The sequence below is a fragment of the Somniosus microcephalus genome, unplaced genomic scaffold, assembly GCF_052327205.1.
Source record: "Somniosus microcephalus isolate GS21.2 unplaced genomic scaffold, FLI_Smic_1.0 unresolved_chr3, whole genome shotgun sequence".
Classification (NCBI taxonomy): domain Eukaryota; kingdom Metazoa; phylum Chordata; class Chondrichthyes; order Squaliformes; family Somniosidae; genus Somniosus; species Somniosus microcephalus.
Genome location: NW_028225181.1, coordinates 61,987,669 through 62,003,250, shown reverse-complemented (window position 1 = coordinate 62,003,250; position 15,582 = coordinate 61,987,669). Strand labels below are relative to the sequence as shown.

The following is a 15,582-nucleotide window of genomic DNA, read 5'->3' as shown; positions in this document are numbered from 1 at the left end:
TGTGTTCAGTAAATAGCACCATCTTTTAATTTGCTTTTACTGATCACATCACTATATAGTTATGTGAAAAACAGAAATCATTAAAAGCTCCCAATTTCAGAATTGTTAGATTCAAACTCAACTTCTTCCAAGTACAATCTAAAATTTCAAAAATTGTAATGGATGTAGGCGAGATATTAGGACTGTTGCCTAACACAATCCAAACACAGTGACACACAGACAGATGGGCAGGTGTAGCTACACAGCAAATCCTTTCAAGCCTCACTAAAAAGTGGCAGACTGGCAATCCATTGTTCACTAATGGAGTTGTGATCTTTGTAAATTAAGAAATGGAAATGTGTCAGAGAGTTGATTAACAGAGTGGGGCATCATCTTCCTTTGATTTCTATTTCTGACACCAGGCAACAGAAAAAGGTCATTACAACACGACATAAACAGACTCTTCAGGTGTGAGACATCAGACTTCAGAACAACATGTCTGCCAGCTCGGCCACAAACCCCAGTACAGTCAACCTTTCAGCAGCTGCAGCCCTGATTAAATAACTAGTAGTTTAACATGTCTAGTAGAGCTTTTGTATCAAAATAGAAGAAATGTATTTGTCACACACACACAATTAATAATTAAATCACAATGTGATTGTGAGGATCGATTATCGCCTCGATACCTTCCTCGACCGGTGGACATGGAAGGTATCGAGTGAACCGGTGGACACCGCCTGCTCCCTCTCCAGGGCCACCCGGGCAGTGACAAGACCATGGGAGAGAGGCAGGCAGCCAGAGTGACCCCCCCATGGGCCCCGCCCATCCTGAGTCTACAAATTGCTGTTTTCGCCAGGCCCAAGAGCAGGTCCAGGAGAAGATCCTCCCACTTACCCACCCCCTCTCCGCACCGGGCGGCCAAAGATTAGGAGTGTGGGGCTAAAGTGTAACCAAGAGTTGAGGAGCAGCCCCTTCAGGGAACTACACAGGGGCTGTAACCTCTCACACTGAATATATACATGGCCCATGGACTCCTCTAGGCCACAGAAACCACATCTGGCCTTGGAGTCCAGAAAGGAGCTTAAAAACTGTTGCACACGACAGCTCCCTGCAACAGTCTCCACCCCAGATCCCCAATGGTGCTGGGAAGGACTCCCGCATAGAGAGCCCTCCATTGGGGACCCTCGCCTCAGTCAGAAAGCAAGATGACCCGCCAGTCTGATTGAGATTGGGCAATAAACAAAATTAATCAATAAATGACACAGAAACCCAAGTCCCCAGGTCCTCAGCCCTGGTGTGAAGTATGCTGGCCACCAATTTTCCGTTACTAGCTCGCACCTCAGGCCCCACCCAGTCTGGTTTAATTGCTAAATGTTTTCTAACTCGGGTTCAGGCCTGTCATTCTGAGGGAAACAAGGCCTCATTTATTGGTGTGTCCCACCTGAGCGGCTGTTAATGGCTTTAATAAACTGGCAGCAAGGTTGTTTTAAAGGTGGAAAGAGGTGAAAAACGCAACTAGCGATGCCTCAAAACTCACGGACAGAGAAATCCACTTCATCAGCGCCCCTGCCACAGGACTCAATATCCACCCCCTCCACCACTGGTGCACTGTGTCTGCAGTATGTACGGTCTACAAGATGACCACGGTCAGGCCGTGTGGAGTCAAGGGCCAGGCAGCAGAATGGATGGAAAGATCACTACAAACTTCCCTTATCTCCAACCCTCTGATTTCTGTTTTGTAGCCAGCTTTCCATCCATTCTGCTGCCTGGCCCTTCACTCCACACAGCCTGACCTTGGTCATCTTGTCGCTCTTACATACTGTTATGGATAGCAAGCTGGTCACAAAACAGAAAAGAGAGAGTAGGGGTTAAGAATAGCTACTCAGACGGGCAAAAGGTGGGAAGTGGTGTTCCACAGGGATCGGCGCTGGGATCACTATTGTTCACCATTTACATAAATGATTTGGACGCGTGAATCAGAAGAACAATTTCAAAGTTTGTCGATAACACCAAATTGGGAGGTAGAGTTAATACTGAGGAAGACAAAATGCAAGAAGACATTAATAAATTTCAGAATGGGTGTGTAATTGGCAAATGAATTTCACTGTAGATCAGTGTGAGGTGCTGTGTTAATGAATTTCACTGTAGATCAGTGTGAGGTGGTGTGTTAATGAATTTCACTATAGATCAGTGTGAGGTGGTGTGTTAATGAATTTCACTATAGGTCAGTGTGAGGTGGTGTGTTTTGGTGGGAAGAATAAGGAGGCCACTCACTACTTGGACAAGGGGGTGAAATTGGGTTGCTTTGTGCCTCCCGCGATATTCAGCAGGAGGTTAGCGGCGTAGGTAGTCGGTAGCTCCCCACGGCACTGCACCGCCGGCAATGACATCATCGCCAAGCACAGCACCCCGGCTGCAACCTTGGGTTACGACCCCTGACTTATCACCGGGCTATATGTCCGACAGGGTCAGGGGTCGTTTCTGCAGCCGCGGCAATGCCACTTAAAGGGCAGGTGTCGGGCGGCAACTTTTTATTTTGGCCGACTGCCAGCACCTGCCCCCTTCCCCTTTCTTCTTCGGGGTGTCGGCCGCAATCGCACAGCCCGGTGCTCCTCTTGATCCGACACCCCACTCCCCAGTGGTCCAGCAGGGCCCCGGTGTGCGCAGTGCTGCGCCCCTCCCCTTTAATCAGGGCGGGAGGTCTGCTATGGCATGGTGCTACGTGCTGACGGGCATGGCGCTGTGACACGAAGCGCCCTGATATTCACCGGTAGCGCCTCAAGAGGGAGGGGAGCGCTTCCAGTAGCACCCTGCCTCCTGCCTGGGGCGCTACCACTGAATTTAATGCACAGGGACGCTTACTTTTTCAGGGCGCTAAAATTAGCCCCAGTGACGTTAGCGACCCAAAGGGGGCATCACCGAATTTCCCCCTAAGAGTTTAAATGGGCTGGAGGAGCAGAGGGATCCAGGGATCCAGATACACAAATCACTAAAAGTAGCAACACAGGTTAATAAGGCCATTAAAATAAAAGCACTGGGGTACATTCCTAAAGTAGCATTCTGTTCCGTGCCTAGGAGCTCTGAACCATGGCTGAGAGTAGCTCGGACACGTTTCTCACACGCCTCGAGATTAACCCGCACGGCAACTTTGCTGTCAGTGAAGAGAGACAAGAAAAACCAAAGTGCCGTTTGCCCCTCTCAGTGTAGCCCTGAAGGACTGTGTCCAGGCTGGAGTTCTGTTCCTGCCATACGATCCTTCCCCACATTGTCCTTTGAGCTCCAGCCAGGTGATGCTAAACACTCAGGTGGGAAAGAAGAAAATCTACAACAATGTGTTTAAAACAAAGCTGGTTTATTTGAAATCTATCCAGAATATTAAACTGCAGCCCAGTTATAGGGGTTATTAACATCAGCAGAAACAAACCCCAACTGTCGGAATGAACATGGTCCAGTCCTGGATGTGATTAACAGCAGCAATAACAGCAGAATGCAACCACTGCAGTCACTTGTGAACTCGCTGGTGTTTCAGCAGGTTGGATGACTGAGTGAATCCATTCCCACACTCAAAGCAGGTGAACGGCCTCTCCCCAGTGTGAACTCGCTGGTGTTTCAGCAGGTTGGATGACTCAGTGAATCCCTTCCCGCACTCAACGCAGGTGAACGGCCTCTCTCCAGTGTGAACACGCTGGTGTCTCAGTAGGTGAGATGAATTAGTGAATCCCTTCCCACACTCAGGACAGGTGAACGCCCTCTCCCCAGTGTGACTGCGCTGGTGTACAGTGAGCGCAGATGATCGCCTGAACCCAGTCCCGCAGTGAGAGCACCTGAACGGTCTCTCGTCAGTGTGAACACGTTGATGGTATGTCACTTCCCTGGAACTTTTAAAGCACTTCCCACAGTCTGGGCAATTAAAAGGTCTCTCATCAGTGTGAACTCGCTGGTGATTCAGCAGGTTGGATGAATTAGTGAATCCCTTCCCACACTCAGAGCAGGTGAATGGCCTCTCCCCAGTGTGAACATGCTGATGATTCAGCAGGCTGGATGAATCAGTGAATCCCTTCCCACACTCAAAGCAGGTGAACGGCCTCTCTCCAGTGTGAAGACGCTGGTGTCTCAGTAGGTGAGATGAATTAGCGAATCCCTTCCCACACTCCAAGCAGGTGAACGGTCTCTCTCCAGTGTGAACACGCTGGTGTCTCAGCAGGCTGGATGAATTAGTGAATCCCTTCCCACACTCAAAGCAGGTGACTGGTCTCTCCCCAGTGTGAACCCGCTGGTGTGTCAGCAGGCTGGATGACTGACTGAATCCCTTCCCACACTCAAAGCAGGTGAACGGTCTCTCCCCAGTGTGAACCCGCTGGTGTCTCAGTAGGGTGACTGACTGAGTGAATCCCTTCCCACACTCAGAGCAGGTGAATGGCCTCTCCCCGGTGTGAATGCGCTTGTGTCTCGATAAGCCAGAGGGTTGGCTGAAGCCTCGTCCACACACAGAACACGTGTACGGTTTCTCCCCGCTGTGAATGGTGCTTTTTGCTTCCATGTTCAGAGGCCGGTGAGATTCAGATCCGATGAGTCGACTGACTCTGTCAGATCTTGAAGTGATGTTTGGTTTGAGCTTACCGTCTGTAAATCCTCCCCTTCCAGTGCCCTGTAAAATTAACATAAAACAGGGAGCGTGAGAGACAACCCACAGGAAAACAAAGGCAGGTTGTGAAATTGAGCTCAATGAATCTGGTCAATTGTGGGGACGGCATTAGAAAAAAGTGACGATGAAAGCTGCCGGATTGTCATAAAAACCCAACTGGTTCACTAATGTCCTTCAGGAAGGGAATCCGCCACCTGGTCTGGGCCTACACAAGACTCTGGCCTCTATGGGAGGAGAGAGAGAGCGAGAGATGGAAGGGGGCGAAGGAAAGGAACTTTATACATCTGCAACTCGACCAGAACTTTGATAGAACCTCCAAAACCCGCAACCTCCACCACCTAGAAGGACAAGGGCAGCTGTTGTATGGGAGCACCATCACATCCAAGTTCCCCTCCAAGTCACGCATCATCCTGACTCAGATATATTCATCGTTGCTGGGTCATAATCCTGGAACTCCTTACCGAACAACATTGTGGGAATACCTTCACCACACGGACTGCAGTAGTTCAAGAAGGCGACTCACCACCCCCTTCTCAATGGGAAACTGGGGATTGGTAATATTTGCTGCTCTTGCGAGCTACGCCCACATCCCAAGAATGAATTAAAACAAATCTGAATATGTAAACTGGATTAAAAGCCTGTACAGAAATACTTGTTCCTAAAACAATACTCTTTTACATTGTACGGACAGTGTCTGTGTAACAACCTAATCTCCCCTAGAATCCACCTCCCTTGACAGTCTCACATAGGAAATTGTTGGGTCCTCCTGGGCTCAGAAGTACTGCGGGTTAAACCCAGCAGCTTCTCCTCCATCTCCACTCCAGCTCAAACTGAAACATAGAAACAGACAAACATAGAAACACAGAAGATAGGAGCAGGAGTAGGCTATTCGGCCCCTCAAGCCTGCTCCGCCATTCAATGCGATCATGGCTGATCATCCAAATTCAGTACCCGGTCCCTGCTTTCTCCCCATATCCCTTGATCCCTTTAGCTTTAAGAAATATATCCAATTCCTTCTTGAATATATTTAATGTATTGGCCTCTACTGCCTTCTGTGGTAGAGAATTCCACAGGTTCACCACTCTCTGGGTGAAGAAATTCCTCCTAATTTCTGTCCTAAATGGCTTACACCGTATCCTTAGACTGTGACCCCTGGTTCTGGACTCCCCGACCATCAGAAACATCCTTCCTGCATCTAGTCTGTGCAGTCCTGTCAGAATTTTATAAGTTTCAATGAGATCCCCTCTCATTCTTGTAAACTCCAGCGAGTACAAGCCCAATCGTCCCAATCTCTCCTCATACATCATTCCTGCCATCCCAGGTATCAGCCTGGTGAATCTTCGTTGAACTCTTTCCACGGCAAGAACATCCTTCCTCAGATAAGGCGACCAAAACTGCACAATGCTCAAGATGTGGTCTCACCAAGGCCCTGTACAACTGCAGCAAGCCATCCTTGTTCCTGTACTCAAACCCTCTCGCTACGAAGGCCAACATACCATTTGCCTTCTTAACCGCCTGCTGCACCTGCATGCTTACCTTCAGCGACTGGTGCACAAGGACACCCAGGTCTCATTGCACTTCCCCCTTCTCCCAATCTATTGCCATTCAAATAATAATCTACCTTCCTGTTTTTGCCACCAAAGTGGATAACCTCACATTTATCCACGTTATATTGCATCTGCTATGCTTCTGCCCAATCACCCAACCTGTCCAAATCATCCTGTAGTTTCTCGGCATCCTCCTCACAGCACACACGCCCACCCAGCTTTGTGTCGTCTGCAAATTTGGAGATAGTACATCTAGTTCCCTTGTCTAGATCATTAATATATATTGTGAATAGCTGGGGTCCAAGGACCAATCTCTGCGGTACCCCACTAGTCACTGCCTGCCACTCGGCAAAAGACCCGTTTATTCCAACTCTTTGCTTTCTGTCTGCCAACCAGTTCTCTATCCAAGTCAATACCTTGCCCCCAATCCCAGGTGCCTTAACTTTACACACTAATCTCTTATGCGGGACCTTATCGAAAGCCTTCTGAAAGTCCAAATACACAACATCTACTGGTTCTCCCTTATCTATTTTACTAGTTACATCCTCAACAATGAAGCAACAAAAAGACCTACACAGGCGGCCAGGGACCTACCTTCCATCAGCCTGTAATAAAACTCTTCCCCACAGCCGCTGACTAATGGCGGCCGCAGCACCCACAATTCCCCGCGCCCCAGAAACCGCTCTATGCAACGCGCCGATTTCCCCGCTGAGAGTGCGCATGCTCCCCAGGGCCGTGGGTCATTCTGGGAGCCTGGCTCCGGTCCTTTGTCCCGAATCTGACTCAGTGGTACCAGCTGAAGAAACCGGGAAGCGGCGGCTCGGATGGGGGAGGCGCTGCACCCTGGGTTTCCTGGTGCCGGGGCCCTGGCCGCACGTCCGCCAGGCCCAGCCGCTCTGATTCTGATTGAGTTTTTGATGAGGTAACAGAGAGGGTTGATGAGGGCAATGTGGTTAACGTGGTGTACATGGATTTCCAAAAGGCGTTCGACAAGTGCCACATTATAGACTTGCCAGCAAAGTTGAAGTCCATGGAATAAAAGGGACAGTGGCAGCATGGATACAAAATTGGCAAAGTGACAGAAAACAGAGAGCAGTGGTGAACGGTTGTTTTTCGGACTGGAGGAAGGTATACAGTGGTGTTCCCCAGGGGTCGGTACTAGGACCACTGCTTTACTTGATATATATTAATGACTTAGACTTGGGTGTACAGCGCACAATTTCAAAATTTGCAGATGACACAAAACTTGGAAGTAAAGTGACCAGTGAGGAGGATAGTGATAGACTTCAAGAAGACATGGACAGGCTGGTGGAATGGGCGGACACGTGGCAGATGAAATTTAACGCAGAAAAGTGCGAAGTGATACATTTTGGTAGGAAGAACCAAGTGAGTCAATATAAACTAAAGGGTACAATTCTAAAATGTGTGCATGAACAGAGAGACCTGGGGGTATGTGTGCACAAATCGTTTAAGGTGGCAGGGCAGGTTGAGAAAGTGGCAAAAAAAGCGTGCGGGATCCTGGGCTTAATAAATAGAGGCAGAGAGTCCAAAAGCAAGGACGTTATGATGAACCTTTATAAAACACTGGTTCGGCCTCAACTGGAGTATTGTGTCCAATTCTGGGCACTGCACTTTATGAAGGATGTGAAGGCCTCAGAGAGGGTGCAGAAAAGATTTACAAGAATGGTTCCAGGTATGAGGGACTTCAGTTAAGTGGATAGAGTGGAGAAGCTGGGGTGGTTCTCCTTAGAGCAGAGAGGTTGAGAGGAGATTTGATAGAGGTGTTCAAAATCACGAGGGGTCAGGAGAGTAGAGAGAGAGAGAAACTGTTCCCATTGGCGGAAGGGTCGAGAACCAGAGGACACAGATTTAAGGTGATTGGCAGAAGAACCAAACGCGACATGAGGAAAAACTTTTTTACTCAGCGAGTGGTTAGGATCTGGAATGCACTGCCTGAGAGGAAGGTGGAGGCAGATTCAATCACCGCTTTCAAAAGGGAATTGGATTAAGTGCCTGAAGTAAAGAAATTTGCAGGGTTACGGGGAAAGGGCGGGGGAGTGGGACTAGCTGAAGTGGTCTTGCAGAGAGCCGGCACGGGCTCGACGGGCCGAATGGCCTCCTTCTGTGCTGTAACCATTCTCTGATTCTATAAAATATTAGAAAATTTGTTCCACAGAAGCACGAGGTTCATTTGCTTTTATTGATGAATTTAAAAAGTCTCTATTAAAACCTGAGCCAGTGTGTTGTGAGCCAAAGAGCCTTGTGTCCAATGAGGGGAATAAAGGCCCACAGCCTCCCCTGGCCCCGGGCCCTGAACAAGGGACTGGAGAAAGTCGCTGCCCTGTGGATCAGACAATCAGCCGGCGCTAGTCCTGCCCCTCGGGCTCCCCGATTGGTTGGAGGATCCGCCCCGCTCGCTCCCTAATGGTCGGAAGCTCCCGTCAATCAGGCCCTGGGCCCAGGTCACGTGTCCCCGAGGAGCGCACGTGCTCCGTCCAACTGACGCTGCTCGGTCCGGGGCCTCGCGGACTCAGGTTTTTCTGTTTCTCTTTATTCTCTCCCGATCCACCCCTCCCCCACCACCCCGCGCGATTCTCCACCCAATCGGAGCGGAGAAAACTCACTTTGCGCCACCGATCGCGACTCTGGACCCGACACCAAGGCCTTTCCCCGGAATGGCCCGCGCCGACTCCGTCCGGCAGGATCAGAGTGCGCAGGCGCAGCTCCGAGTGTGGGAGGGTGTTTGGTGTCCTCTGGGCATGCGCGGTTGTTGCCCTTGGTGACAGGGAGGGGTCGCTGTGCCGGACTCGGTCCAAACCGCCGCTCCATGTGCGCATGCGCGACTATCGTCTGTCAATCAACCATCAGCCAGAAGAGGTCGCTGGCGAGACCAGTGAAAGAAACACTTGCATTTCTATAGCACCTTTCACCACAACCGGACGTCCCAAAGTGCTTTACAGCCAATGAAGTACTTTTGAAGTGTAGTCACTGTTGTCATGTAGGAATGTGGCAGTCAAATAGCGCACAGCAAGCTCCCACAAACAGCAATGTGATAATGACCAGATAATCTATCTTTTTGTTAACTCTGTTTCTCTCTCTACGGATGTTGCCTGGCCTGCTGAGTGTTTCCAGCATTTCCTGTTGTTATTTCAGATTTCCAGCATCCGCAGTATTTTGCTATTATCCTTTTGTTACATTGATTGAGGGATAAACATTGACTAGGACACCGGGGATATTTCCCCTGCTCTTTCCCACATTACAACAGTGACTACACCTCAAAAGTACTTCATTGGCTGTAAAGCACTTCAAGACGTCTGCTGGTCATGAAAGCACGATATAAATGCAAGTCTTTCTTTCTCAAAATAGTGTCATGGGATCTTTTACATCCAGCTGAGAGCGCAGACCAGGCCTCAGTTTAATGTCTCATCCGAAAGACGCCACCTCTGACAGTGCCTCAGTACTGCACTGGAGTGTCAGCCTGAATTTTTGTGCTCAAGTCTCTGGAGTGGGACTTGAACCCACAACCTTGTGCCTCAGAGGCAAGAGTGCTACCATAGTCATAGATTAACACAGCACAGAAAGGGGCCCTTCGGCCCATCGTGTCCGCGCCGGCCATCAAGCCCTGTCTATTCTAATCCCATTTTCCAGCACTTGGTCCGTAGCCTTGTATGCTATGGCGTTTCAAGTGCTCATCTAAATGCTTCTTGAATGTTGTGAGGGTTCCTGCCTCTACCACCCTTTCAGGCAGTGAGTTCCAGGTTCCAACCACCCTCTGGGTGAAAAAGCTTTTCCTCAAATACCCTCTAAACCTCCTGCCCCTTAACTTGAAACTATGACCCCTGGTTATTGACCCCTCTACTAAGGGGAAAAGTTCCTTTCTATCTACCCTATCTATGCCCCTTATAATTTTGTACACCTCAACCTGGTCCCCCCTCAGCCTTCTCTGCTCTAAGGAAAACAACCCCAGCCTGTCCAGTCTCTCTTCATAGCTGAAGCGCTCCATCCCAGGTAACACCCTGGTGAATCTCCTCTGCACCCTCTCCAATGCAATCACATCCTTCCTATAGTGTGGCAACCAGAACTGCACACAGTATTCCAGCTGTGGCCTAACTAGCATTTTGTACAGCTCCATCATAACCTCCCTGCTCTGATATTCTATGCCTCAGCTAATGAAGGCAAGTACCCCATATGCCTTTTTAACCACCTTATCTAGCTGTCCTGCTGCCCTCAGGGATCTATGTACATGCACACCAAGGTCCCTCTGATCCTCTGTCCTTCCTAGGGTTCTACCATTCATTGTGTATTCCCTTGTTAGTCCTCCCAAAATGCATCACCTCACACATTTCAGGGTTAAATTCCATTTGCCACTGTTGTGCCCATCTAACCAACCCGGCTATATTCTCCTGTAGCCTGAGGCTTCCCTCCTTGCCACTCCACCAATTTTCATGTCATCTGCGAACTTACTGATCATACCTTCTACATTCATATCTAAATCATTGATGTACACTACAAACAGCAAAGGACCCAGACCCTGTGGTACACCACTGGACACAGGCTTCCAGTCACAAAAACAACCTTCGACCATCACCCTCTGCCTCCTGCCACTAAGCCAATTTTGGATCCAATGTGCCAAATTGCCCTGGATCCCATGGGCTCTTACCTTCTTGACCAGTCTCCCATGTGGGACTTTGTCAAAAGCCTTACTGAAGTCCATGTAGACTACATCAACTGGACTGCCCTCATCCACACACCTAGTCATCCCCATCGAAAAATTCAATCAAATTGGTTAGACATGATCTCCCCCCTGACAAAGCCATGCTGACTATCCTTGATTAATCCTTGCCTCTCCAAGTGGAGACTAATTCTGTCCCTCAGAAGTTTTTCCAATAATTTCCCTACCACTGATGTTCAGCTCACTGGCCTGTAATTTCCTGGTTTATCCCTACTACTACCCTTCTTGAATAATGGTACTATGTTAGCTGTTCTCCAGTCCTCTGGCACCTCCCCTGTGGCCAGAGAGGTTCCGAAAATTTGTGTCAGAGCCCCTGCAATCTCCTCCCTTGCCTCACACAGCAGCCTGGGATACATCTCGTCTGGGCCTGGGGGTTTATCCACTTTTAAGCCCGCTAAAACCACTAGTACCTCCTCCCTCTCAATACTAATTTGTTCAAGTATATCACAATCCCCCTGCCTGATTTCTATGCATGCATCGTCCTTCTCCATAGTGAACACAGATGCAAAATATTAATTTAAAACCTCACATACATCTTCTGGCTCTACACACAGGTTGCCACTTTGGTCCCTAATGGGCTCTACTCTTTCCCTGGTTATCCTCTTGCCCTTAATATACTAATAAAACACCGTGGGATTTTCCTTTATTTTGCCTGCCAGTGTTTTTTCATGACCCCTCTTCGTTCTCCTAATTTCTTTTTTAAGCACCGCCCTGCACTTTCTATACTCCTCTAGGGCTTCCTCTGTTTATAGTCATTTGTATCTGCAAAAAGCCTCCCTTTGTTTCCTAAACCATTCTTGTATGTCCCTTGACATCCAGGGTTCCCTGGGCTTGTTGGTCCCACCCTTGACCTTTACAGGAACATGTTGGCGTTGTACTCTCTCTATTTCCTTTCTGAAAGACTCCCACTGCTCTGATGTGGATTTTCCTACAAGTAACTGATCCCAGTCCACTTTGGCCAGATCCTGCCTTATCATATTAAAATCGACCTTCCCCCAATTTAGAACCTTTATTTCCGGTCCATCTTTGTCCTTTTCCATAACTACTTTAAATCTCACTGAATTATGGTCACTGTCACCAAAATGCTCTCCTACTAACGCTTCTACCACTTGCCCGGCTACATTCCCTCGAATTAGGTCCAGTACCGCCCCCTCTCTTGTAGGACTTTCTACATGTTGGCTGAAAAAGCTCTCCTGGATGCACTGTAAGAATTCCACACCCCCTAAGTCTTTCACACTGAGTATCCCAGTTAATATTGGGGAAGTTGAAATCCCGAACAATTATGACCCTATTATTTCTACACTTCTCTGAGATTTGCCTACATATCTGTTCCTCTATCTCCCCCTTACTGTTTGGGGGCCTATAGTACACTCCCAGCAAAGTGCTTGCCCCCTTTTTGTTTTTAAGTTCTACCCATATGGCCTCATTAGAGGAACCTGCTAAGGTATCATCTCTCCTTACAGCAGAAATTGACTCCTTGATTAATATTGCTAACCTGATTTTTGGTCAACTCTTGGAGAATTCACGTTTAATAAATCTCCGGGAGAAGGAGTCGCTTCACTTGTACTGGTTCTTGGGGCCTGATCAACTTCCCCAGGAGCAGGGCCTTGACCCTGACTTTATTCATTTGTACTGGTTCCTGGGGCCTGATCACCTTCCCCAGGAGCAGGGCCTTGATTCTGTGGGTGTTTTATTGCACCGCTTGGTTTACTTGAGAAGAGCCCCATCAGGGCGAGCGCGGGAGGGTCGGGGTCGGGCGCGGGAGGGTCGGGGGGCGAGCGCGGGAGGGTCCGGGGGCGAGCGCGGGAGGGTCCGGGGGCGAGCGCGGGAGGGTTCGGGGGCGAGCGCGGGAGGGTCCGGGGGCGAGCGCGGGAGGGTCCGGGGGCGAGCGCGGGAGGGTCGGGGGGGTGAGTACCTGAGTCAATGGGATTCTCTCTGACCTTTCTCCCCAGTCCATCTCCAGGACCAGTGTGTACCTGAGTCAATGGGACTTTCTCTTACCTTGCTCCCCCAGTCGATCTCTGGAAGCTCTTTGAATCGGAAGGGCTCTCTCTGGTTGGTGCTCACAATCCGGTGGTGGTTCACCTGCTGGTGTTCCTCAGTCTACAATCCCTGTTTACTTTGAGCTGAGCACCTTCCTCAATCACACCATCATTCACCGGGAGATCTAATTGTGGCAAAGCAGAAAATAAGAACAATAGAAAGCGTGAAATAATGTAATGTAGACTTTTAATCTGCTTACTAATAATTCAATTTCAAGGCCGAGTATTTGTTTGATTTTGTCCCTTTCCTCAGATCACCAGTTCGAGGGCTGTGCGCTTAGTTTGGAGATTTTCCTCACTGTAAATTTCCGGCCTCCTGAGACTCCCCCATTTTCACTGCTCTGGGCGGAAATGCGCCATTTTCTGTGCGGAGTTACTAACCGGAGCGGTGACCCTGTGACCTTCCCTCGCTGTGATCTAAACTCGGGGCTGAGCAGCCGCTGTCGGGCCGGGTGCTGAATGGAGCCGAATTCCCACAGGCACAGAGCGGGCCCTGTAACCCGGGCAACCAGCCTGTTACTGACCGCCCGGCCCAGCACGCAGCAAACCCATGATCAGCAGGGGAGCGGCACTGCGCCTGCGCGGGAGGGCAGGGGAGCGGCACTGCGCCTGCGCGGGAGAGAGAAAGTGAGCGGCACTGCGCCTGCGCCGGAGTGGGAGAAAGGAAGCGGCACTGCGCCTGCGCGGGGGGCGAGGGCGCGGCACTGCGCCTGTGCGGGAGAGAGAACGGGAGCGGCACTGCGCCTGCGCGGGAGAGGGAACGGGAGCGGCACTGCGCCTGCGCCGGAGTGCAAGGAGCGGCACTGCGCATGCGCGGGAGAGCGACGTCGCACGAACGCATCACTATCGCTCCCAGTGGTGGGAGGACTACATCGGAGCATATTGTCAGGAGGCGGCCATTCAGCCCCTCCAGCCTGTTCCACCAGCCAATTCCATTCACTCCACCTGATTTCAAGAAAGGGTTGAGCATACTGGATACAGCAAACACCTGACAACACCCCGAACTAGCCGCGCCTCTAGCCAAGCTGTTCCAGTACAGCTACAACACTGGCATCTATCCGACAATGTGGAAAACTGCCCAGGTATGTCCTGTCCACAAAAAGCAGGACAAATCCGACCCGGCCAATTACCGTCCCATCAGTCTACTCTCAATCATCAGCAAAGCGATCGAAGGTGTCGTCGACAGTGCTATCAAGCGGCACTTACTCAGCAATAACCTGCTAACTGATGCCCAGTTTGGGTTCCGCCAGGGCCACTCAGCTCCTGACCTCATTGCAGCCTTGGTCCAAACATGGACAAAAGAGTTGAACTCAAGAGGTGAGGTGAGAGTGACTGCCCTTGACATCAAGGCAGCATTTGACCAAGTATGGCATCAAGGAGCCCTAGCAAAACTGAAGTCAATGGGAATCAAGGGGAAAACTCTCCATTGGTTGGCATCATACCTAGCACAAAGGAAGTTGGCTGTGGTTGTTGGACGTCATTCATCTCAATCACATGACATCACTGCAGGAGTTCCTCAGGGCAGTGTCCTAGGCCCAACCATCTTCAGCTGTTTCATCAATGACCTTCCCTCCATCATAAGGTCAGAAATGGGGATGTTTGCTGATGATTGCACACTGTTCAGCACCATTCAAGACTCGTCAGATACTGATGCAGTCCATGTCCATATGCAGCAAGACTTGGACAACATTCAGACTTCGGCTGACAAGTGGCAAGTAACATTTGCACCACACAAGTGCCAGGCAATGACCATCTCCAACAAGCGAGACTCTAACCATCTCCCCTTGACATTCAATGGCATTACCATCGCTGAATCCCCCACTATCAACATCCTGGGGGTTACCATTGATCAGAAACTGAACTGGACCAGCCATATAAAGACTGTGGCTACAAGAGCAGGCCAGAGGCTGGGAATTCTGCAGCGAGTGTCTCACCTCCTGACTCCCCAAAGCCTTTCCACCATCTACAAGGCACAAGTCAGGAGTGTGATGGAATACTCTCCACTTGCCTGGATGAGTGCAGCTCCAACAACACAAGAAGCTCGACACCATTCAGGATAAAGCAGCCCGCTTGATTGGCACTCCATCCAGCACCTTCAACATTCACTCCTTCCACCACCGGCGCACCGTGGCTGCAGTGTGTACCATCTACAAGATGCACTGCAGCAACGCACCAAAGCTCCTTCAACAGCACCTTCCAAACCCGTGACCTCCACCACTTAGAAGGACAAGGGCAGCAGACGCATGGGAATATCACCACCTACAAGTTCCCCTCCAAGCCACACACCATCCTGACTTGGACCTGCATCGCCGGTCCTTCACTGTCGCTGGGCCAAAATCCTGGAACTCCCTTCCTAACAGCATTGTGGGTGTACCTACACCATATGGACTGCAGCGGTTCAAGAAGGCGGCTCACCACCATCTTCTCAAGGGCAATTAGGGATGGGCACTAAATGCAGGCCTAGCCAGCCAGCGACGCCCACATCCCATCAATGAATAAACATTTTTTTTTTTTAATTAGCAGGGAAAAATATGTCTGGATCAATGTGTTTAATTCTCCCTATGGAATTATTGCCCCGATAAGAAATGGTGATCCCATCAAATGCTCATTCTCGGTTTTTAACATTCGTTTATTTTC

At 49.9% G+C, this 15,582-nt stretch overlaps 1 pseudogene; it reads right to left on the bottom strand.

Moving 5' to 3' along the window:
* Positions 1-3,314: 3,314 nt before the first annotated feature.
* Positions 3,315-15,582, bottom strand: part of LOC147091606 (uncharacterized) — a 30,965-nt pseudogene continuing 18,697 nt past the window's right edge.